The following is a 24324-nucleotide window of genomic DNA, read 5'->3' on the forward strand; positions in this document are numbered from 1 at the left end:
AGGTCTGGAGAGTTTGAATGACCAATTGCCAGGGATTCTTTAACTGTGATTCCTGTATTGCAGGGGGATGGACTAGATGACCCTTGGGGTCCGTTCCAACTCTACAATTCTATCATTCTATCTGTAGGGCACCAGGTTGGCAAAGGCTGATGTAGATGAAAAGGTTTGTCACTGTAGCAATAAGGGGGCTCATAGTGGACAGCAAAAAAGGGGGTGAGGGGAGAACAAATCTTGTCCCCACTTCATGGTAACTGACTTTAATACATGCTCTTTCTGTCAGGATTTTGATTAGAGCCCTCCTCCCACTTATTACTCTATAATTTACACACTGGGTTGAAGTAACAAAAGTGCTAACAGACATCATTAAACTTTTACCCACCTAATGGCACCTGAGATTTACCCCCCCCCCAACCTGATGAGATTACCTTGCCCCATAAAAGGAAGAAAAAGGGAGAGAAGAGACAGGCCTTGCAGGATGCCAAATTAGTTTTAAGAAAGTATTAGAGCCGAGGATTCTAAAGGAAGATAAAGCTTGCAGATAGCAGCTGCTGGGTAGAAAATAATGGAGTTCCAGAGGCAGTTTCAGGGTTTGAGTGAGCGCGAGAGAAGCAGGTGGAATGTGTTCGACAGGCACGGGAGGACGGATAAAACAGGGCCCTGACAGGCTCTTTGAAGAAATAAATAGCATTTCAGAAGATGGACAGCAGCAGGCTCCACACCGGAATTGTTGGCCCCTCGATCCCTTTACAATGGGAGGAAAGCTACCAAACTGCAGGCATGTGGGGTGTAGGGACCACAGCAGTAGCAAATGGTTAAGGCTGCCCCACATACGCACACTGGACCCCCATACAACTCATTCCCCAGTGCCACCTAGTTCTTTAAAAATAATTAACCAAGGAAGGGGTAAACATTGCAAATAACATCACATTTAGTTTAGGAATGAACAAATCTTGCCATTTTGGGTTTCTCTAAACATTTGCTATGATAGCCACCTTCAAATATCTAAAGGGCTGCTACATGGAAGATGGAACAAGATTGCTTTCTGATTCTCCAGGGGGTAGAACCTGAACCATTTGATTGATTCAAATGACAAGGAAGGAGATTCCAGCTCAATATTAGGAAGGACTTTGCTATGGCAAGAGCTGTCAGTGGAAGAAACTCCCTCAGAAGGTGTGGACTCTCCTTCTTTGGAGGTTTTAAGTAGATCCATAAGCAGGCAATAATGGTCCCAAACAAACATCTGTCCAGCATCCCACCTAAACTGTCATGTAGAACCCTACCTTTAACCCCAAATTCTGTCTCCCTTTCTTGCCAAACATTGCAGAGGGTGGAGTTACAACTTCTGTTGCATGTAGAAGGTCATAGGTTCAATCTTGGCCATCTCCAGGTAAGTGCTGCCAATCAGCCTAGATACTGAGCTACCAGTAGCTATTTGTGTGTTCCTTTCAGCACCCAAGCTGTAGGCAGTTGTGGCTCCAAGTATCTTCCATGATGGTTTGTTACTAGGTAAAGATTAGCTTGGTGGACCACTAGTCTGGGCCAGGTTGTATCAGAACTTGGAAACTGATTAATCCGGCCCCTGTGGCAGTTTATTTCCTAGGGTAAAATCCTAAACAAACCTCTACAACTTCAACCCTAATAAAAGCTCAACAAATTCAGTCCTAAAAAAAGGTCAACAACTTTAGTTGGCCCTTTGGTTGGCCCTCACAGCCCTTCACTTTATCAAATCTGGCCCTCTTTGAAAAAAGTTTGGACACCACTGGACTAGATAGAACAATCAGCATGTAAGCAAACTAGTAATCTTGAAGAAAACAATCCAGTCTCTTCTCCTCCAAGCTGTCGTCATAGTAGTTATAACCAAACCCTTCTCATCTGGAGCTCAGAAAGCCAGGTTGATAGTGATTAACTTTGGGTCTTGTTTCAATTGATGTCTTGCAAACTTTTAGCTAGGAATAAACTCTTGTGATTAGCCAGGACTTAATTGTGCATTAATCCAACTCTCAACGTGCAGAGAACTAATGAAGTAATTAAAGGGACTTCATCACCTCTCACCAAGCCCAATCAATACCTTATCGTGTTTTTCCAGGGCAGGAGAAGAAAAAGGAAATGCTTCGGGAGGGAAGATCATGAAATCCAGAAAGCCCTGGGTGGGTTGCCTTTGAAGTTTGCTTTTTGAAAGGTCTTAAGCATTCTGTGGGAAATGAAGCACCAGGAACAATTTGTAAAGAGGAATGCCATATTTCTGGGCATTCAAAAAATAAAATTCACCTGTCTCATTACAATCATTTATTTCTGTTTTAGCAATCACCCTGGAAAACCTGTTGAAGTTTTTCTTTATTTATGAGACAGGTATCAAAGATATTTTCCTTTAACTGATGGGTGAATGACCCATAATATTCTTAGATACACATTCTGCATCATGGCACACACCTAAAAAACCCATGACGTGTGAAAGCAGCAGACATATATCATGCAGGTGCACTCGCTGATGGATAGGATTGGCTGCTGCTCTCTGCCAACAACATTTTACCAATTTCGAAGCCTTGTTTCAAATTCAACCCCTTGAAATGAACATCCTCACCATACTTGTGCCAGCAGTGGGTAGCCCTTCCTTCCTTCCTTCCTTCCTTCCTTCCTTCCTTCCTTCCTTCCTTCCTAGATCCAGTATAAAGCCTGTGATTCTTGTATGTGTCAAGTAAGCCCATAGGGTGTATTTGAGGGTGAGGAGGGCCCCCCTTTTGATTTACAAAATAAACTGGAGAGAGAGAGAGAGAGAGAGAGAAAGAGCCGACATCCAGACTCTGCCATGTTTCCACCATTCTTCTCGGGGTCCTCTGAGCCTCTTTTCCTTTGAGTTAAAGCTCCTTGCATAAAGTTTACGACTCCGGCTGGGGTATTTCCAGCAGATTACATTCAACCCAGCCAACGTAGTGTGCACCAAGAGAAGCCAGTAAATCAGCGGCTGGCCTCATAATCGCCTCAATGGGTCTCTGGGCTGAAGCTGAGCCCCTTGTTAACAGCTGGCATCTGGTGAACAAAACAAAGATTTGGCTTTCCAGACACTTTGCACATCCATAAAGAGGGAATGGTGGGCCCGCTCACTTTTGGAAAACCCTAGAGGGAGTTATTTTCCTAATTTCGAAAGGCTCCTATTTTTCCAAGTCCATATTGCAGATATTTTAATATCCTCACATCCCCAAAGGCCTTGAGATTATGGCATTGGCAGAGAAGAACTTTTGTGATGATTTTCAATGGAAATTTTGTTATTCACCAGCTTTTGCACTTCCTGGATGTTCCAATGCACCACTCAAAGCTGTTGTGTTTAAACCTTTTTAATATATTCATTTTTTCAATTTTATTGTTTTGCTACTTTGGTATTTGCTTCCCTGGGCACCTTTGGGAGGAAGGTAGAAATTTAATAGTCAAATAAGTGTGTACCAATATGTGCTTGGAAATACATATTTTGTCAGTAAATATGTTTTGAAACATTTTAAATCTGTAGCAGGGTTTTGGGTTTTGTTTTTAGAAAACAGGCAGATTGTGCAACAGACTAATGGAAAAACACAAGTAGCATGGACCAGGGACAAACTCAACCCTCTTGTCAGCTCATCTGAATTTTATTCTCCTTTAACCTAACCAAAACGGGACGCAGGTGGCGCTGTGGGTTAAAGCCTCAGCACCTAGGACTTGCCGATCGAAAGGTCGGCGGTTCGAATCCCTGCGGCAGGGTGCGCTCCCGCTGCTCGGTCCCAGCGCCTGCCAACCTAGCAGTTCGAAAGCACCTCCGGGTGCAAGTAGATAAATAGGGACCGCTTACCAGCGGGAAGGTAAACGGCGTTTCCGTGTGCGGCTCTGGCTCGCCAGAGCAGCGATGTCACGCTGGCCACGTGACCCGGAAGTGTCTCCGGACAGCGCTGGCCCCTGGCCTCTTGAGTGAGATGGGCGCACAACCCCAGAGTCTGACAAGACTGGCCCGTATGGGCAGGGGTACCTTTACCTTTACCTTAACCTAACCAAGGAGGTCTGTCCATATTATCCAAGGATGGTGGCTTCACTTTTTCACTGCATATTCATGATTTGTGCTTGTGATGGTACAGGGGCAGTTATGTGTGAGCCTGCTTTCAACACTGTGCTTGCAAAAGTTTGATGGCTGACACTCTGCTTTGTTTCAAATCAGTGCACATCCCATAACTTCTTGCTGAAACCCTGTGCCTTCTTATACCAGAAATGTTCTGGTTTATTTTTTGTCCCACTTTTGTTGAGCTCTAGCACATCAGTTCCCTCCAGCTGGCAATAATGCAGCAACTCTGGGGAACCATCACAGAACAACTAATAAAGTAGAACAAAGTGTGAGTGGTCCAGTATAAACCCACCGCCAAGGCAACAATTGCTGCATCAGTGGTGTGTTGCAGAATATACCCACAATAGCCTCGACTGGAATGCTAATCTCTGTGCACTTTACAGGTCTCTATGTGCCGAAGCTGCCTTCTTTCCCTTTCAGCAGAGATGTCTCCATCTTGAATTTGTCTCAGGAATTAAATACTGGATTGCAGAGATCACTTTATGTATAAGCACCCCGCCTCCCATTACACAAGTGCAGAAAGAGAAGGAACCTGGTTCAGCGGCTCTGATTCTATTTAGTTTGAAGACAATGAAATAATTCTCTGGGTTTGTGGTTACAGTTGGCGTATGATTTGCAAAATGTGTCCTCGGTAAATCACCTTTCCACCAACATTTTTATATAAATCAACTGAACTCTGAGTTGTTTGCTGTGCTTTAATTACTGAAGAAAGAGAGCACGGCACTCTGATATTACCCAAATCCTTTGATTTATAATTACCACCGTTTGTGTACTTTGCATTTCAGTCCTGTGTGCCAGAACTCAGCTTTCCAGCCTCTTGAGCTAAGAACTTCAGCCTTAAATTAAATGTAAATAGACTGATATCTTGCTTTCTTTCTCTTTCTCCCCCCTCTGTCTCATTTTCCATTTCAATTCTCACTGCAAAGCCGGCTTAGAAGATGGAAAGGGGGACAATGTAGAACACCTCCTTTGAAAAGATGAAATCCTTTAATACAAAAATTCTTCCCCCCCCCCAGGGTGTTTACTTGCAAACTCAATACTTTTTGAACTTCATGGAGGAGGGAATAATGCCAGATGTTGGAAGCAAATTTCTACATTGGGACAGAGAGGGTTGCACACTGTTGAAGAGGGATCGGGGAGTTGGTCACAGTGCATCCTTGAAAACTCCAACAGACCCTACCGGATGGTGTGAGTTAATAATTTCTGCACCATATGCTGGCTGGCTACTAGAGGAGGCAATGTAAACTGTGAAATGACGAGCCTTCTTTGCGGCCTGCACTGCCACAGAGTAGGCACAATTAGGTGCACTAGTCAGTGTTAAGTTGGCTTCGGAGCAAGACTTGAATACCTGAAGGGGCATCTCCACCCCCATCATTCAGCCTGGACACTGAGGTCCAGCACCGAGGGCCTTCTGGCGGTTCCCTCACTGCAAGAAGCGAGGTTACAGGGAACCAGGCAGAGGGCCTTCTTGGTAGTGGCACCCGCCCTGTGGAACGCCCTCCCATCAGATGTCAAGGAAATCAACAACTATCTGACTTTTAGAAGACAGTCTTGCTTAGGGAAGTTTTTAATGTTTGATGTTCTATCATGTTTTTAATATTCTGTTGTGAGCCACACAGAGTGGCTGGGGGAACCCAGCCAGAATGGGCGGGGTATAAACAAACAAACAAACAAACAAACAAACAAACAAATAAATAAATATTATTATCACCACCACTTGCACTCTAGTCTTCATCCAGCTTGCTTCATAGTTCATAGCTCCCCAGAATGCCAAGCAGCAACTCAGGCACCATGACGCAGGAGAGGACTCCTGAAATGATCATGTCAGCCACTTATTTCATCTTGGTAGATCAGGATAATGACAGGATTATCAGCTTTCTCTGCTGGAAAATCTCCCAGACTTTCAGAAACACTCTAGGTTCCATCAGACACTGAGGGCAGGCCATTCAAACAGGCCCACCACCCTTACAGGGGAGAATTGCAGCTACAAATTCCAGCATTCTTGCATTGCAGGGCGTTGGACTAGATGACCATGGATCCCAAATTAGAAACAGAATTGTTAGAATCCAAAGTTAAGACATTATCAAAAATGTACAACCTGCTGCTGAAATGGAACACTGAGGATGAAACGGTAAAATCTGCTATGATAAAATGGGCACAAGATATCGGCCATAACATTATGTTTGCTGACTGGGAACAGTTGTGGACCACAGGTATGAAATTCACGGCATGTAATGCCTTAAGAGTGAATATTATGAAAATGATATACAGGTGGTACATGACCCCAGTCAAGCTTGCAAAAATCTATCATCTGCCCGATAATAAATGTTGGAAATGTAAAGAGACTGAAGGTACATTCTTTCACCTCTGGTGGACGTGCCCAAGGATTAAGGCTTTCTGGGAAATGATCTATAATGAATTGAAAAAGGTATTTAAATATACCTTCTTGAAGAAACCAGAGGCCTTTCTCCTGGGTATGGTCGGCCAAGTGGTGCCAAAGAAGGATAGAACTTTTTTATGTATGCCACAGCAGCAGCAAGAATACTCACTGCAAAGCATTGGAAAACACAAGACCTACCCACCCTGGAAGAATGGCAGATGCAAGTAATGGACTATATGGAATTGGCTGAAATGACCGGCAGAATCCGAGACCAGGGAGAAGAGTCGGTGGAAGAAGATTGGAAGAAATTTAAAATCTATTTTTTTTTTTTTTTTTTTTTTTTATAATGATTTTTATTAATTTTCCACACATAAAATGAAGAACAATGTAACACAGTATTACTTCATAATCATCAATTCATAATCTTTTTTCTTTGACTTCCCCATACCTCCCTATCCCTGCATCCTTGTTTAAAATTCTTTAGCAACCCTTAAGTCCATTATCTTAGTTCTTTTTCATAAATATTTCTTAAGTTTTTTTGTTTACTGCTGCAATTCTTTAATTCTTACCCCCTGACATCTTAACATTCCTCAATTTTACAATTATTTTTAAGATATATCTTGAAGTTCTTCCAGTCCTCTTCCACTGTCTCTTTCCCCTGGTCCCGGATTCTGCCCGTCATCTCAGCCAGTCCCATAAAGTCAATCACCTTTGTTTGCCATTCTTCCAGAGTAGGTAGTTCTTGCGTCTTCCAATACTTTGCCAGTAGAATTCTTGCTGCTGTAGTGGCATACATAAAGAATGTCCTATCCTTCCTTAACACCACTTGGCCCACCATGCCCAAGAGGAAAGCCTCTGGTTTCTTAGGAAAAGTCCACTTAAGGACCTTCTTAATTTCATTATAGATCATTTCCCAGAAAGCTTTAACCTTTGGGCAGGTCCACCAAAGGTGGTAAAAAGTGCCTTCAGTCTCATTACATTTCCAACACTTATTGTTAGGCAGATGATAAATTTTTGCAAGCTTGACTGGGGTCATGTACCACCGGTAGATCATTTTCATAATATTTTCTTTTAAAGCATTACATGCAGTAAATTTAATACCGGTGGTCCATAACTGCTCCCAGTCAGCAAACATAATATCATGACCTATGTCTTGTGCCCATTTAATCATAGCTGATTTCACCGTTTCATCCTGTGTATTCCATTTTAACAGCAAGTTATACATTCTTGATAAATTCTTAGTATTGGGTTCCAACAATTCTGTTTCTAATTTTGACTTCTCTTTCTGAAATCCTATTTTCCTGTCCTGTTTAAACGTCTCATTTATCTGATGGTAATGCAACCAATCTCGAACCTTAGGTTTTAGTTTCTCATAACTCTGAAGTTTCACCCTTTCACCATCGTATTCTATAATCTCATGATATTTTGGCCATTTAGAATCCATATTAAGCTTTTTTACTTCCCTAGCTTCCATTGGTGACACCCACCTAGGGGTTTTACTTTCCAACAAATCTTTGTATCTAATCCAAACGTTATACAATGCTTTCCTTACAATATGGTTTTTAAAACTTTTATACACCTTTACCTTGTCATACCATAAATATGCATGCCAACCAAAACTATTGTCATACCCTTCCAGATCCAAAATGTCAGTATTCTCAAGAAGTAGCCAGTGTTTCAACCAGCAGAAAGCTGCTGATTCATAGTAGAGTCTTAAGTCCGGCAGGGCAAACCCCCCTCTATCCTTTGCATCAGTTAAAATCTTGAATTTAATTCTGGGCTTTTTGCCCTGCCAGACAAATTTTGATATATCTTTCTGCCACTTCTTGAAACAGTCCATCTTGTCCACAATCTGCAGCGTCTGGAATAAAAACAGCATTCTAGGCAATACATTCATCTTAATGGTAGCAATTCGGCCTAACAAGGAAAGTTTCAGCCTTGACCATATTTCCAAATCCTTTTTAACTTCTGACCAACATTTTTCATAATTATCCTTAAATAAATTCACATTCTTGGATGTTAAGTTTACCCCCAGGTATTTTACCCTTTTTGTAATTTCCAAACCTGTTTCATTCTGGAAACTCTCTCTTTCTTCCATTGTTAAATTTTTTTCCAACACTTTCGTTTTTTGTCTGTTCAATTTAAAACCTGCTACTCGACCAAATGTTTCAATTAATTCTAATACTCTTTTAGTACTAGTGTCTGGCTGTTGCAAAGTCAATACTAGGTCATCTGCAAATGCTCTTAATTTATAATGTCTAACTCCGACCTGAACTCCTTTAACCAACTGGTCCTTTCTAATCATGTTTAACAAAACCTCCAGGACCGATATAAAGAGCAAAGGGGATATTGGGCAACCCTGTCGTGTACCTTTTTCTATAGGTATTTCTTCTGTTACCACGTTATTTACAATTAATTTGGCCTTTTGTTGAGAGTATATTGCACCTATACCGTTTTCAAAACCTTGTCCTACCCCCATCCCTTGGAGATTCTTTTTCATAAAAGTCCAACAAATGTTGTCGAAGGCTTTCTCCGCGTCCACAAAAATCAAAACTGCTTTCCTGTTAATGTCAACGTCCAGCAGCTCCAAAATGTCTATAATGTTCCTCACATTGTCTGACATATGTCTACCTGGGAGAAAGCCTGTTTGGTCCTTATGAATCTCATCTGCCAACACTCTTTTCAATCTTTTTGCCAAAATGTCTGCAAAAATTTTGTAATCCACATTAAGTAAAGATATAGGGCGGTAGTTTTTAACTTGGTTCTTCTCAGTCTCTGTTTTCGGTATAAGTGAGATGAAAGCCTCTTTCCACGATTCAGGTGCCTTTTTCCCCTTTAAAATTTCATTGCAAACTTCCTTCAATGGTTGTATCAGCCATTCTTTCAGCAATTTGTAGTATTTGGCCGTCAGGCCATCTGGTCCTGGTGATTTTCCCAATTTCATGTTTTGAATGGCACCCTCTATTTCTTGTTCTGTTATTTCCTCATTTAAGATCCTTTTACTTTGTTCTGAGATTTTTGGTAAACCGTATTTTCTGATGAATTCTTCTATTTCTTGCTCGTTGGTTGGCCCTTGTGCGTACAATTTCTTAAAAAAGCTTTGAAAACAATTGTTAATCTCGTTGGGTTTGTGGATAATCTTTCCATCCATTTCTAAACTTGTTACCGTGTTCATTTTCTGCCTTTTTTTCAATTGCCATGACAGAAGTTTCCCACATTTATCCGCTGACTCAAAAGTTTTTTGTCTCATTTGCTTTATCTTCCATTCTATTTGTTGGTTCATAAGTTCCATATATTGCATCTGATGAAACTTTATTTCTCTCAAAATCTCATGAGACTTTGGTTTAGACCTCAACTTCTTCTCTCCTTCTTTTATTTTTTCTAAAATTTTTTCCTTCTTTTCATTTTGTTGCTTCCTCTTAATAGAATTTTGTTGAATTAGGAAACCTCGCATCACGGCTTTGCTTGCGTCCCAGATTATTCTTTTTTCCACATCTGTTTTCCTGTTGATCTCAAAATAATCTTTTAATGTTTTAAGGGCCTTCTTATGGATCTCTTCATCCTTGAATAGGGTGTCATTCATTCTCCATCTAAAGGAACCAGTTGTTGTTAGTTTCATCTCCATCTTGACCGCATTATGGTCGGAGCACGTTTTTGGGCAGATTTCTACTTTTTTTGTTCTTGACGCCAGACTACTAGAAATCCAAATTTGGTCTATTCTTGTCCATGTCATTTTTGCTTCAGAGAAGAAGGTTCCCTCTCTCTCTAGAGGATTCTTTATTCTCCAAATATCAATCAAGTCCATAGTTTCAGTCATTTCGAAAAAGATCTTTGGTAGTCTCCCTTCTTTTGAAATCACTTGTCTCTGTGCTTTATCCATGTTTGTTGAAACAACTCCGTTCATGTCTCCCATCATTAGGATTTTATAGTCTAAAAAGTCAACTAATGTCTCATGCAACTTCCTAAAGAATTCGGCCTTCCCTTCATTTGGGGCATAAACTCCCACAATTAATATCTTTTCTCCTTGAATTTGTATTTCAATTGCCAGGTATCTTCCTTGTTCATCTTTAAATATTAATTTTGGGGCCAACTTTTCCTTTGCATAAATCACCACACCTCTTTTCTTTACTTTGTCTGATGAGATGAATTCTTGACCGAGTCTCTTATTTATTAATAATTTCCTGTGTATCCTGGCAATATGGGTTTCTTGCAAACATATTATGTCTAATTGTTCTTTCTTCAAAATGTGAAAAACCTGTCTTCTTTTCCGAGGAAGGTTCAAACCATTACAGTTCCAACTAAGGAGTTGCAGAGACATTTTGTATTTAGGTAGCTGTTCCTCCAACTGCTCCAAGCTTCTGCTCTTCCTCCGATGGTGGTAGTGAAAGTCCAAATGACAGATTTGCTATATCGGGTGGTTCCCTCTCCTCCACGGTTCCTTTCTGCAAATCCTCCAGATACTTCTCTAGAAATAGTTCTTTGTCCTGAATTGTTTTTATTTTAATCTTCCTTCCATTGAAGTTAAAGGACAATCCTTGTGGAAATTCCCATCTGAATGGTATGGTGTTTTTCTTCAGCAGGTCTACTAAACTCTTGTAATATGTTCTCACCTCTAAAATGTATTTAGGAATGTCCTTAAAAATCTGTATCTGACAATTTTGGATCACCAATGCCTTTTGGTAATGCAAATTCAGTATTCTATCTCTTTCTTCTTTTGATCTCAATGTAATTAAGCAATCCCTTGGTTTTTTGTCCTGCCTTCTGCCCAGTCGAAAGGCTGAAATTATCTCAAGTTCCTCATCTTCCTCCCATTCTTCCCGCCAAAAAGTTATAATGTTCTCTGTGAGAAATTTCACAAGGTTGTCCCCTTCCACTTCAGGCACCAATCTAAATTTTAAATTCTTCTCTTTACGTTGAAGTTCCAGTAAGGAGAGGGCTGCATCATGCTCATTCACTTTTTTAACAATAGGCCCAAATTTTTCCCTTGTCTCTTCAGCTGTTATTTTTGCACTTTCTGCAATCTTTCGTGTTTCTGAATTTTCCTGGATTAATCTATTTATAGAATCTGTGTTCGATGCGACACTAGCCGTATTCACATCCAACCTTGTTGTCAACTCTGTTAATTTTTTAGAGTTCTCTGTCGAAAGTTTTGTCAATGCTTCCAGGGATTGATTTATTTTAAGTAGAGCCTGAGTCATAGGATCCATAGAAGCTGGTGTTTTTTCCTGCACAGCTGCAGTTCCTGATATAGAGGCCCTTTTCTTGTGAGCTTGTTTTGATTTCTGCCTTGTTACTATCTCATCTGTAGGGGCACTCATATCCTCAAGGTCGTTCTCACAGAGTTGATTCCCAAGTAGAAAATCCCACTGTTACTTTTTCAAGTGCAACAGTTTCAGATAGAGCCCTCTAGAGGGAGCATTCAATTGTATCCAAATGGCAAAGATGGAAAAACAACAAAGAAGCAAGGGAATACAACAGTAGCCAAAAGTTTCCAATATCCAAATTGTAAAGTCTCTATTTTTCTATATGGCCAGAATGCAACAAAGTACATCTAAGGTCCGATAACTTTTTTTTGCAAACAAGTCCCCACTTCTCAGAGTTTGACAGACCACGTCCCAGGTGTCTTGTTTGGGCAGCCCGACCCCAGGGGATTTGGCAATGGAAGTTCTTAATTTTCCATTAATTTTCCAGCAGATAACAACGTTCCAATCCCTTCCCCCCTTCTCCTGCCAGTCTGGGGGGAGGTTTTAAGTCCGATGTCAGTTTGACAGCTTAAAAAAATTAGAAAGGTTCCCTTTAAGTGCAGCTTGATTTTCGTTGCTTTATTCCTTCTGCAGTTCCGGGGAGGCAGACTTCCTTAATTTTTGCCTTTCCCGTTTTCAGCCAATTTTATTTTTTTTTAAAAGTCCCGTTACTTTTCCAATCTTACTCACGGGTGTTGTGGTCAAATTCCAATTGCAGGAAGGAATCGGCGCTCTCCGCTCATGGCGACGCGGCTTCACTCCGCTAGCTGGGTGACGACTCTCAGCACCGCGCTTACCCCGATGCCGCTCCGAAGCCTTTAAAAAGGCTCCCTCACAGTACCGGGGGGCGCAAAAGGTGCCCACCGAATCTCCTTTGTTCACAGGCTCCGCGCCTGTGATTTTAGGGGTCCCCCGCTTGCCGTAGCGGGTAAGACCCGAACTAACGGAGCAGTCCTGCCTCGGAGCTCGAGGCTCGGACCGCCATTAAGCGCTGGCGCCGACCGGAAGTCCTAGAAGAAATTTAAAATCTATCTACAGAAACACTGTAAAATTATTGAATGTTAATGATGTTGGAATAAAATGAAGTGGTTCTAGTAATAAGGTAAAATAAAAATATGCAAGATGGGATGGATATCAGATGAAAATTTGAAGTTAGAATATGTGAAGATAAATAATTAAGGGTAAAATATGAGGTTATGAATTTGCTGAATAAATTTTTAAATGGAATACAAAAAAGGGAGGTGTGAGGAAGTCACGAAAATAAGTAAATGAATGTAAGATATTATAAAAGAGGGACCTTTATTTTTTATTTTTTATTTTTATGTTAAATTTTTGGTTTTTCTATTTTTGTATATTTTATTTTGTGTGTGTGTGTGTGATTACTTTGTAACTCTTTTCTGTTAAAAATTTAATAAATATTATTAAAAAAAAAAAAAAGATGACCATGGATCCCTTCCAACTCTACGATTTTATGCTTCTATAAAACCAAAACTCCACCAGATAATGGTCTGACCATGATAATTGAGGGCACTGCCTTTGGTCCTGTTTCCTCATGGCAGGCAGAGCTGCAGCCTTTTCTGGCTGTCCCTCTCTGTCCCATGCAGTTGGACTAGGTGACCCTTGGTGTCTCATCCCGTTCTACAATTCCATGAAATAAATAAATGTGGGAGCTAGAGGAGTGCAATATAGCGGTCACACCCACACGCTGCCCTTGAGACGGGATCGTCTGCACATCTCAATAGACTTTGAAGTTCTGTCAAATGCTCAGCTGCAATTAGGATTTTTCTCACATCTGCAAGGTATTGGAGCACTTCAGCATCTGGATTTACCAAGTCTTTATGGTTCTGACTCTAATCTTTCCCTGTCGATTTTGACAGCGGGGAATTTAGGAGGAGACGCAGCAGCCGTCTTGCACATGGCTCTCCTTGATGAGGCTGGAGGCAGGTGGCTGGCTTGGCAGCCTTGGGCCGGCTAATCTGGGAGTTCATGACTCTGTGATGGCAGGTTCATTACAGAAGTCCATGAGTATGTGTATAAGAGCAGCACAAAACCTTCAGGATAAGGAAGAATAAAACACATTGGGTTGCAGTCAACTCAGTTTTACTCAGAATAGATCCATGGCAATGAACTAAGGCTGCAATGCTAACACCTACTTTCCTGGAAATAGGCCTCACTAAACTCAGTCTACTTCTGAGTAGAGAAGGCCAGGATTGTGCTATTAGGAGGAAATGCTTCTGCAGACCAGTTTCTGGCAGCCACAGGAGTGAAGAATTCTCTTGTGCTCGACTCCTGTTTGCAGGTTTCCCTTGGGGCATATGGTTGGCTACTGTGTGAAGAGAATGTTGGAGTACATGAGCCCACTTTGGCCTGATCCAGTAGGCTCTTATGTTCTTAGTCGTGTTCATTCATTTCAATGGGCATGTTCTGAGTAGGACTAGCATTTGATACAACCCCATTGCGGTTGAATCTGGTCACTGGCTCAGCTATCTCAGCATAGTCTGATCTGATTGGTGATGGTTCTTCCAGGGTTTATCAAAACTAGAAAGAAATTTTTTTGTATCTGGGAGGGTCTATATGCGGACTGCAGAATCTGTTGCACAAATCATACGGGACTGGCATGTCTTTGCTGTCAAGATCAGGACATTTGTTCCTAGACAAGGATTTAGGACATCATCAACATCCTTTCTAACCCTTGGATGTCAAAGGAATGGTTTGTTCATCCTGTGGAAGAAAGTTATGAAGAGAGATGCCACCAAACCCTTGATATTTTACGTTTACTTCAGTGAGCAAGTATTCAGTTTTATTTATCTGCATATTTTAAAAACCTGTATCCCACTTCCTTCCCAGAAAAAAAGCTGAAAGTGGCTTACAATAAAATGTACAAACTCTTCAACCCTAAAAGGGCTTCCAGAACTCAAAACTGAAAACAGCAGCCAGCATGTTAAAGCAATAAAACAAAAATGCTCTGTGGCTCAACTGCCCAAAGGGGATTTTTTTTTTATAGAAGAACAAGTCCCCAACAATGCTCATAGCAAAATTAGTGTGGTGCACACTTAGACTGGAATGAAAGCACAGCAAGAGCCTGCTTGCAAGATCAGGCTGGTGGCCCACCCAGCCCAGTGTTCTCACAGTGGCCAACCAGATGGCAGAAAGGAGTGAATCAACCCTTCCCAGCTTCTGGCAATATGAAGTTAGGGAAAGTATTTGCTTTTTTTTTAACTCCCAAGTGATAAACCCTGCAATTACTTGGAGCCTAATAAATCATCTGTCTTTTTGTGCAAAAAGAAATAACAAACTAATTAAAAAAGTTTCGTCCTCCCAAAATGGGCAATCGATACCTTATCTTAGTTCTGTAGAGAGAAATTGGAAACATTTCACAGTATGGAGAGCCCCCCCTCTCTGAGATTGTATTGTTATAAGTTAGGGGGGACTCCCCTAAAACATCTGGATTCAGTAAAGAGTTAGAATTTAAGGAAACCTCTGAGTTTCTGGGTCTAGTGTGGGCTGGTTTAGTTTTTATGTGTTCACGAATACACCTGGAAAGAACCATCAAGAAGTAATCAGGAATGGCCGAGCCATTATCCCATTAGAAAGGCCATTAACAGAGACTCTCTGGGTGGGATGGAAAATGGGGAAAGCCCCTCCCAGAGGTGAGAGATAGCGGAGACAAAAGGCCAGAGTTTCAGGAGGAAGGGGCAGAACCGCAGTGGGTGATGAGGTAAGCAAACAGGAAAAAAAGTATCTCTTTTGCAAAGGGGGGCGGGGCAGAGCACAATGCGGACAGTCTGTTTTATACTGCAGAGAGAGTCAGATGTGATGATTGGAGCCTCTTGGAATAAGAAGTTGTAGCAATAGCAGGAGCAGGACCCTCTTGGGACGTGAATGCTCTGTACTCTCTCCACCTAGACGCAGCTCGCATATAGGTGTAAATAAACCATATATCATGATGACTCCACAGACTCCACTGTGCCTCATTGTTCCAAAAAGAAACACAGACCCTGGTAAGAATGTCTTGTACTTTTAGAATCTCATCCTGCTTGGAAAGGGGGTGGTATGTACGGTATTGTGGGGATGGAGGGGCATAGTTTATATGGGGTAGGAAAGGCAGAAAATGTAGGAGAAAGGGGGCAGAACAATCTAATGACGTCCCCTCCCACTAATTCATCTGGAGCACAATCCATCCTTCAGATCTCCTAGTGCTGCCTCATAGAAATTAATGGAAATTGTGCTGCTATGGTTGTTGCCATGTAGGAGAAAGTCCTGGGATGGAGCCTGTGCCAGGGGAATGTGTTCTCTGTCTCCTGGGCTTCCACCTTTCACAGAGCCAAACTTCCCTGCCAAATTCATACGTCGTTCTTTCCTCCTTTGACACACTGGAACTTAATGCATAAGTGCATTCCTTTCTCCAAATTGAGAAAGTTGAGTCTCTTTTCATGTATTTGAAATCCCTTTTGAACCTCGCCCAGCTCTTGGCTCCCTCCACCCTTCCCTTCCAGAACATTTTGTTCTCTCGCTCACAAAGATCTCAGGAGCGTTAATATTGTTGTTGCAGTGACTGACAGTTGCTGCGAATATGGCTGATGGAAAGTGAAATGACTGTGCTTTGGAAGCTGTACAAAGCCACGGTGCTCAGTCACATCTGCCAGGGAAAGGGCAGGATTTGAGAGGTGTCCACCAATTTCATGGAGAGCTTCTGATCTGCCCCCATACCAAGGGAGACTATTAAAAGGCAGCCTCTCCACCACCACCCCATTTCTTCTTTGGTGCTGACTAAGACATTTTCAATCCCCATTCTTTGTCCTCTGGCCTCTTCCCCCTCGTTTTCTCTCCAGTGGAGGTGAGTGTTGTAGCTTGGTTATCTTGCAGGAACAGCCATTGGGGAAATAAATTCAGGACACAGACGCCAGTGATGTACATCAGTTTGGTGTGAGGCATCCAGTCTGCAGTTCCTTATCTCATCTCTGCACCTTCTTCTGAAATGATGCTGCCGAAACTTTGTTGGGAAACTGTGATTAGCTTTGCTGGTGATTGGCTGTCACAGAAGAAGAAACAGAAAGGGAGATGGGGAGGCACCGTATTAAGTAAACTAAGGCCACCCCCACACTGTACTTTTATACTGCTTTAACAGTCATGGTTTCCCCCAAAGAAACTCTCTGGAGAGAAGGCTTCAGACACAAGGGCCACTGGCAGACCAGCTCTGCAGTACAAACTAGCAGTGGTGTGCAGCAAATATTTTTGTAGGGGGCCAGGGGCGCCAGCTTGAAAAGGAGATCAGGGAAAATGTCACATTTGTGACGTCGTGATGTCCTGACATCTCATTCAAAGCCAGTCAGGTTTTGGGAAGGTGGAGGGTGGGCTCTTGGACCCTTTAGGGGACTAGCCTAGCCCCCCTAGTTCACTGACCGAACACCACTGCAAACAAGTCTGCAAATGTGACACAAAGGCTGGCAACTTATTTTTTTTGTTAGGAAAAATATCGGCAATTAAAATGAAAGTGTTGCTGAAAATATTATTTCTTTTTCGATCAATACCAGTCATCCTGAAAGATGAATGTTTTAAAAAATGGCAGAAAGAGATTTCAAAATTTATCCTGGGGGTGGGGCAAAAGGCGAAGGATAAAACAGAAAATACTTACAGATGTAAAAGACAGAGGCAGGTTTACCCTCCCAGACCTTAAATCGTATTATGAATCTGCTTCTTTGGTATGGATCAGGGACTGGATGAGATTGGATAAGCAAGAGGCATTAGAACTAGAAGGACATGACAACAGATTTGGCTGGCACGCATACATATAGTACGGGAAAGGGAAGGTACATAGAAGTTTTTATAACCATATAATCAGGAAATCACTAATGAGAGTATGGGAGAGATACAAAGACTTATTAGAACAAAAGACCACCACATGAAGCATTACTGCTCAAACCACTTGGAAAGAAAGGAAAATGGCTCACATATGTTGATTTATTAAAGGACCATGATGGAAAATGGAAATTAAGAGATTACGATGAGATCAAAGACCCTTTCAGAGTTGGTTGCATTATCGACAACTATATGAAACATATAAAGAAGACAGCAAGAAAGGATTCAGTTATACAAGATCTAGCTTTCAAACGGAAGTGATCAAAGGGAAAGTGAAATTACTGAAGGCCACATACAGCATACTATTAGAATGGGTGACGAAAGATGAAGATGTAAAATCAGTTATGATTAAATGGGCACAAGATGTATGTCATAACATTATGATGGAAGATTGGGAAAAATTATGGAAAACTGATTTAAAATTTACAGATTGCTCCCTACTGAAGGAGAATTACATGAAGATGATGTACAGATGGTACATGACACCAGTGCAGTTAGGGAAAATGTACAAAACTAGTTCAAATATATGTTGGAAGTGTAAGGAAAAGGAGGGGACATTTTATTATATGTGGTGGGATTGCAATGTAATTAAAAAAAAATGATATACAACGAATTGAAGAAAATGTTCCATTTAACATTTGTTAAAAAGCTGAAGCATTTTTGTTAGGGATTGTAGGGAAAGATCTGCCAAAAAAGCTGAAAAACATCTTCATGTATGTGACAACGGCCGCAAGAGTTCTAATAGCACAAGGATGGAAGACTGAAGAAACCCCAACTAAAGAATCATGGCAAGAAAAATTGATGGACTATGCAGAACCGGCAAAACTGATATATAAGCTATGGGACAAGGATAACTGTGACTTTAAAGATGAATGGGAACCCTTTACAGAGTATTTGAAGATGCAACAAAGCGAACTGGACTCCTTGGCTGGCTTTGAATAAACATTCACAAACTTTTTATTGATAATAATCAGCTAAATAGTTTGAGGATCTATACAACTTTGTAACATGCAGAAAACAGCACTCTCAGAGAAACCAAAGACTGGAACTGAGGGAAGCTGGGGGGTGGGTGGGTTTTGTGTGGGAGGGCGGGGGGGGGGGAGGAAAAATGGGGGGGGGGAAATAAGGATGATATGTTTTTGGATAATATGTTTTGTTTAAATTTTGAATAAAAAAAAAAACAAAAACAAAGGCTGGGAACTTTTAACTCCGCCATGTGGGAATCCCTTGCAATGCCTGGAGAAGATCATTCAGGTCATGTATCCACAGCAGTGGCCAGAGGAGGAGGAATGACTTCCGGGAGGAGCACAGAAAGAAGAAACACCATAGTGTTCCTCTCTTCAATTACAAACTTTATTGAAAAAAGGAAAACAGTTACCAAGCATAAAGTGCTGTTTTTCAGGACAAATACATGTGCAGATGTTAAGTTTCAGCTGAGAGGTGACAAATGATATTTTATTTGTTTGCTTGTTAAATTTCCATACCTCCCTTCATCTGAGGATCACAGGGTGGTTTGCAATATAAAAACACAAAAATACGGAACATAGTAACACACAAACACACACAATTAAAAGCCCATGGATTGTTGGCCAAAGGCCTGTGAGAAGAGGAATGTTTTTGCCTGGCACTTAAGGATATATAACAAAGGCACCAGGTGAGCCTCTCTGAGGAGAGCATTGCACAAGCCTTCCTTGGGGCACATATGAAATCCTGGGAAGATTCCCCCCCTGTTTTTATATACATTTCTCTCCACCCTACTCTTGATCCTTCAAAATGTCCACAGATTTCATATCTCTAAACAGCCCTGAGAGGGATATGTTTTGCAATATACTTCTAAATCACAATAACTGGCAAATGCCTTTTGGGAAACTGTGTAAGAAGAGGGAGTACAAACAGAGTGGGGGCTGCTGCTGCTGCTGCTGCTAAAAAGTCATATTTTTAATTAAATTGTGGGCATTTTTAACTGATAAGAGGCTCCTTTGGCTGGTGGTTAATGCCATTTAGCTGCTTTAATTGGGATGTTTATACTTGGAGTTTTGTGGGAAGAAAAAGATACTGGAGCTGTGGAAATGGATCAGAGAGGCTTAAAAACCTGGCATCGGTCCAGCTCAGTTGTCCGCATTATGAAATAGAAACTATCTTATCAGCTTGCATAAAACAGCTTGTTTCGGGAAGATTGCAAGGACTGCATTTAATTAACTGAGCTTTGGGAACAGTAGAGTCTTATTGTTGAGAAATGTGCCTTTGCAGGGAAAATAAAGGCGTTTTCATTTAAGGGAAACAAAAGCGGGGTTTATCAGAACATTGCTTAATTGTCAGGCAAGCTAAAGAGCTTTGCTTTTGCCATAATTTATGAACTCACATTTATCAGTGCACCAACAAACAGGTGCTTCTCTTTGGGCTGAGGAAAGGCAGGGAAGCCTCGCTGCAAATCGCAATAAAACAGGCCAAAATAAATGAATGTTATTTTCCCATAAATCGTGTCGTCCCTAAAAGAGGGCACGTGTTGCGGTGAGACCTGGAGATTGACCTCCTGATTGTGGGTGGGTCTATTGGATAGCCACAACACCCGATTGGTAGGTCCCTTGTTGCTGGGTTTAATCTGGCCAGTGGGGTGAAGTCTGAATGGATCGAGGGTCCTATATAAACCCATGCATGTGTCCCAGAGCTTCCTCTTTCAGCTCGTGCATCGGAACACTCGCCCACCTCTCCCTAATTTTAGGGCATTTTGTGATTGACCTTGCTATGTCGTCGTGTGTTGTCTGTCGTTGGGACACGGGCACAGCAGGAATTTCCCCCACTTGGCTGATTGCCTGTAGCCATTTGGGTTTCGCCTGCCGCGTAGCAATTCATCACAACTTGTAAGGTTGTGGATCGGCACTGGTTCATGTGATAGGGATGGGAGAATGGTCTCGCCATCCCTATATGAAGGGTATTCTGTTAAAGGAATCCAGGGACTCAACTTGGTTTGGTCAACCCCTGAAAGGGGGTTGTGCCCATGCCTGAGTCCAGGGGAGCATCTAGAGAGTGAACAGAGTCTGTTCCCAGGCTTTTCACCTGCCTCAGGTATTCACCCTTGGCAAGGGTGCAGGGGGCTAGTTGAACCAGAACCTATGCAACCACTCACTTTTCTGCAATCAATAAAGCTGTGGCCTAAATTCTGCCAAAAACCAAAACTAAAATTTGAGTCAAATGTGTCTTTATTTAGGGGGCAGGTCTCTGGGTCTGAACATGCAAATGTTTCATGCCTGCCTTCATGCAATACATGGGAAGCTGCTTTATTCCTTCAAGTGAGACTGCTGGTCCTTCAGCTTTGCTCCTTTCTCTCCTGTGACTTGGCCTGCACACATTTCTCTTTATTTTCTCCTCTGCACATCTTCCAGCCGGTCAATATCCTTTTTAAACAGTAGTGCCCAGAACTAGACACGGGACTCAAGGCAGGGTCTGACCAAGCCAGCTTCAATGTAACTTGAGCACAGTTTCTTTAATTAAGTCGCATCAAATCCCAGGTGTATACTGTACATTTGCAAAGCCTTCCTTTCTGCCTGGGTTTCTGGGGGTCAGGGACAGGGTGGGGGAAGCAACCAGGCAATTCCATCACCTCCTGGTCTCTGCCCATTGGCATGGACCCACAGCGGGTGACTTCGATGCACTTCAACTTGTACTGACATGTATTGCAGTGGGCAAATTTGCAATGGGCAGCAAGAAATTGTATGTTTGCAAAAAACAGCGACAGTGTATGCAATTGTGAGATGGCTAGAACATCACTATCAATGATCCTGATAAATAATTGCATGAGGTGTAAAATGTGGGTAGAAGGGTGTGTGAGAGAGCTGTCTCTTGATCTCTCATATCTATAGCCTGGGATGCATGTGCAGCTGAACCCAAGGACAGCAGCACTCTGAGATAGCAAAACATAATACCTACATTGGCTACCAGTACGTTTCCGAGCACAATTCAAAGTGTTGGTGCTGACCTTTAAAGCCCTAAACAGCCTTGGCCCTGTAGACCTGAAGGAGCGTCTCCACCCCCATCGTTCAACCCGGACACTGAGGTAAACCTCTGAGGGCCTTCTGGCAGTTCCCTCCCTGTGAGAAGTGAGATTACAGGGAACCAGGCAGAGGGCTTCTGGGTAGTGGCGCCCACCCTGTGGAATGCCCTCCCACCAGATGTCAAGGAAATAAACAACTACTGTATCTGACTTTTAGAAGACATCTGAAGGCAGCCCTGTTTAGGGAAGCTTTTTATGTTTGAAGTTTTATTCTGTTTTTAATCCTCTGTTGGGAGCTGTCCAGAGTGGTTGGGGAAACCCAGCCAGATGGGCGGTGTATAATAATAATAATAATAGTATAGAAGGGGCCCCAATTCATGTTTTCCTCTTGCAGGCAGATGTTTATTTGTCTTAAATGTAGGGCACCATTACAAAGTTGTGATCTTTCACCAGCAGTCTGAAACTGTACAGTCCACCTCACTTCCATGATGTCACTGTACTCCACAGGGGCGTGCATGCATTTTGGAACAAGAAAAGCCAATAGGGTCAATTTTCATTTGATCCTAAATTAATGTGCATGGATAGGAATGAGGCTCCCATCTGTTCCCATTCATGTCTCTAGAGGTGGTGGTGGCAGCAGCAGCAGCAGGGCTAATTTCTCTCGCTGTTCCTCCTGCTTGCCATTTTATTTACCCACAATGTGCCGGATGTGGTGCGTTGTTCCAGGGTCTACAAGGCGAAAAATCCCCGGCCTCTTAGTTGCATACATTGAAAGGCAACCCCGTTGGTATTCATCTTTTGCTGTGTGGTAGCCACCATTTCTCAGAGCAAGGAAATATTTCAGAATAAATAAAAGGATGCTGTCTCTCCCCATGGGACACATTTTGCTATAACTGCCAAACACAGTCCCCTGTAAACAATTGGGTTAAAAAAAAAATAGAACATGAGCATGGATGTCATAAAACAAATCTAATTTGTGAAAATGACTAATGAGATGATGTGCTGCTTAATAACAAAAATGAACTAAATAAATAACCAATGCAAACACCTCTGCTGTTGTGTGAGTAGATGTCCAGCCAACAGTGGCAATCCCCTTTTCCTGAATTCACCCAGACCTGGACTTTGAGATCCTTTTCAGGTGTGACTTTTAGGGGCCAAAATTCAAATGCCCAGGATTTGTACACACTTTGTGATTTTCACCTCATTTTTTCCGGTTTCTGAAGAGCAATACCACCACCCCATTAAAGTCCCTGGAGCGAGATGGGCTGTCCTGAAATTTAACAAGCAAACCAGAGACGAAATAATTGCAAGTTTAAAATAAGCAGTAATAAGCCTTCCTCTTCTTTGCTAAAGGAGAAAGTGGCATAATGTGCGTGAAGCATTTTGAAGGTTTGAAATGCTCTACATAAATGCTCTGATTATTATTAATTTGCAGAAGCTCATTTCAAGTTGCTAGGTTTAAATATATTACTTGAATGCATCCATGTGTTTCTAAAGCGAGGCAGGAGCGGAGGCTGCCTGCCTGATCCCTCGAACAAAAGGCTGTTCATGTTTTCAATGAGTTCATTTTGTTTGGATCTCAAGCGTGATTTGATCAGCAAATTGTCCTTGGCATTTGACATGCCTGTCACCACCACCAAACGCCGTGATTCCTGCCTCTGGGAAATTAATTTCCCAGCCAATCTCCTGAGCAGCCTAGGCTTTTCTCTTTACAATCGCTCCTCTTACTAGCTGCCCACTTCATTCTCCTGCAGAAAAATATGTATTCCAGGCGGTTTATTAACCAGCAGCGAAGACTGCCAAGCTTTCACAATCCTCCTGCCGTAAGAAAATACAGGGCTGTAGTGTATCAGAGATCAGCATGAGCTGTTGTGAACAATAACAGTTCATGGAAAATTCCAGCTGGGAGGAGCATTGAGAAATGTTCAAGGGCAGTTTCCCCCTCATGCGATGATTGTCAAGGAGGAAAGAGACCTGGGATGTGAATGGGAGGTAAAATCTGTTATCAAGGGAGGCCATTATGATATGCCAGGAGAAGAGAGAGAGAGAATTGGATTTCAGAAGAAATAGAGGAAAGCCAGATGTCCCACCGAAGCAAACTTTCTGAAATAGAGGAAATTGCAAATTTTCCCAGAGGGAAAGTTGGCAGGCAAGAAGGAGGGAGTCTGGAGGCACTCTGCAGGCATGAGGAACCAGCTTGCCCCTTTGAGGCAGCTCATTTGGGGGAAATCTTCTCTGGGGCTTAATCTCATCTTAATCTCAGCATACTGCACTTGTAAAAAACGATGCCTTATTTCTTTAGACAGCTGGGAGCGACCAATAAACATGTCACCAGTGCACCAAGTTTATTTCCTATTGGAGGGAAAGGAAGGCAGGGAGGGAGTGGAATATATATTGCTCCTTTGGAACTCCCTTCCACTTGAAGTTAACCCACATCCAAGGGTGTGTACACATTACTGCCCTAGGGCACAGTGAAGTTGCGTTTCATAGCTCTTCCCCACTGGCTGCTCTCAACAGCATGGCTTCATTAGTGTCAGATTCATTTCTGTTTGTATGCATACCCAGGTGCATTGATGGATCAGGGATGTCTTTACCCTGTGCAAAGGTCTTTGCACCTTGACTAGAGATGAATTAGGAATGGCTTAAAGGACTCCAGCTGGTTTGAGAAACAATAGCAAGTACAATAGAAATTATAGGATACACCTGCATTTTGGATAAAATGTGAACACAGATTGAAAACCCAGCCCTGGAAAAAAACACTGTGGGTGCC

This window comes from Podarcis cretensis (genome assembly GCF_951804945.1).
Source record: "Podarcis cretensis genome assembly, chromosome: 8".
In the NCBI taxonomy this organism is placed as follows: domain Eukaryota; kingdom Metazoa; phylum Chordata; class Lepidosauria; order Squamata; family Lacertidae; genus Podarcis; species Podarcis cretensis.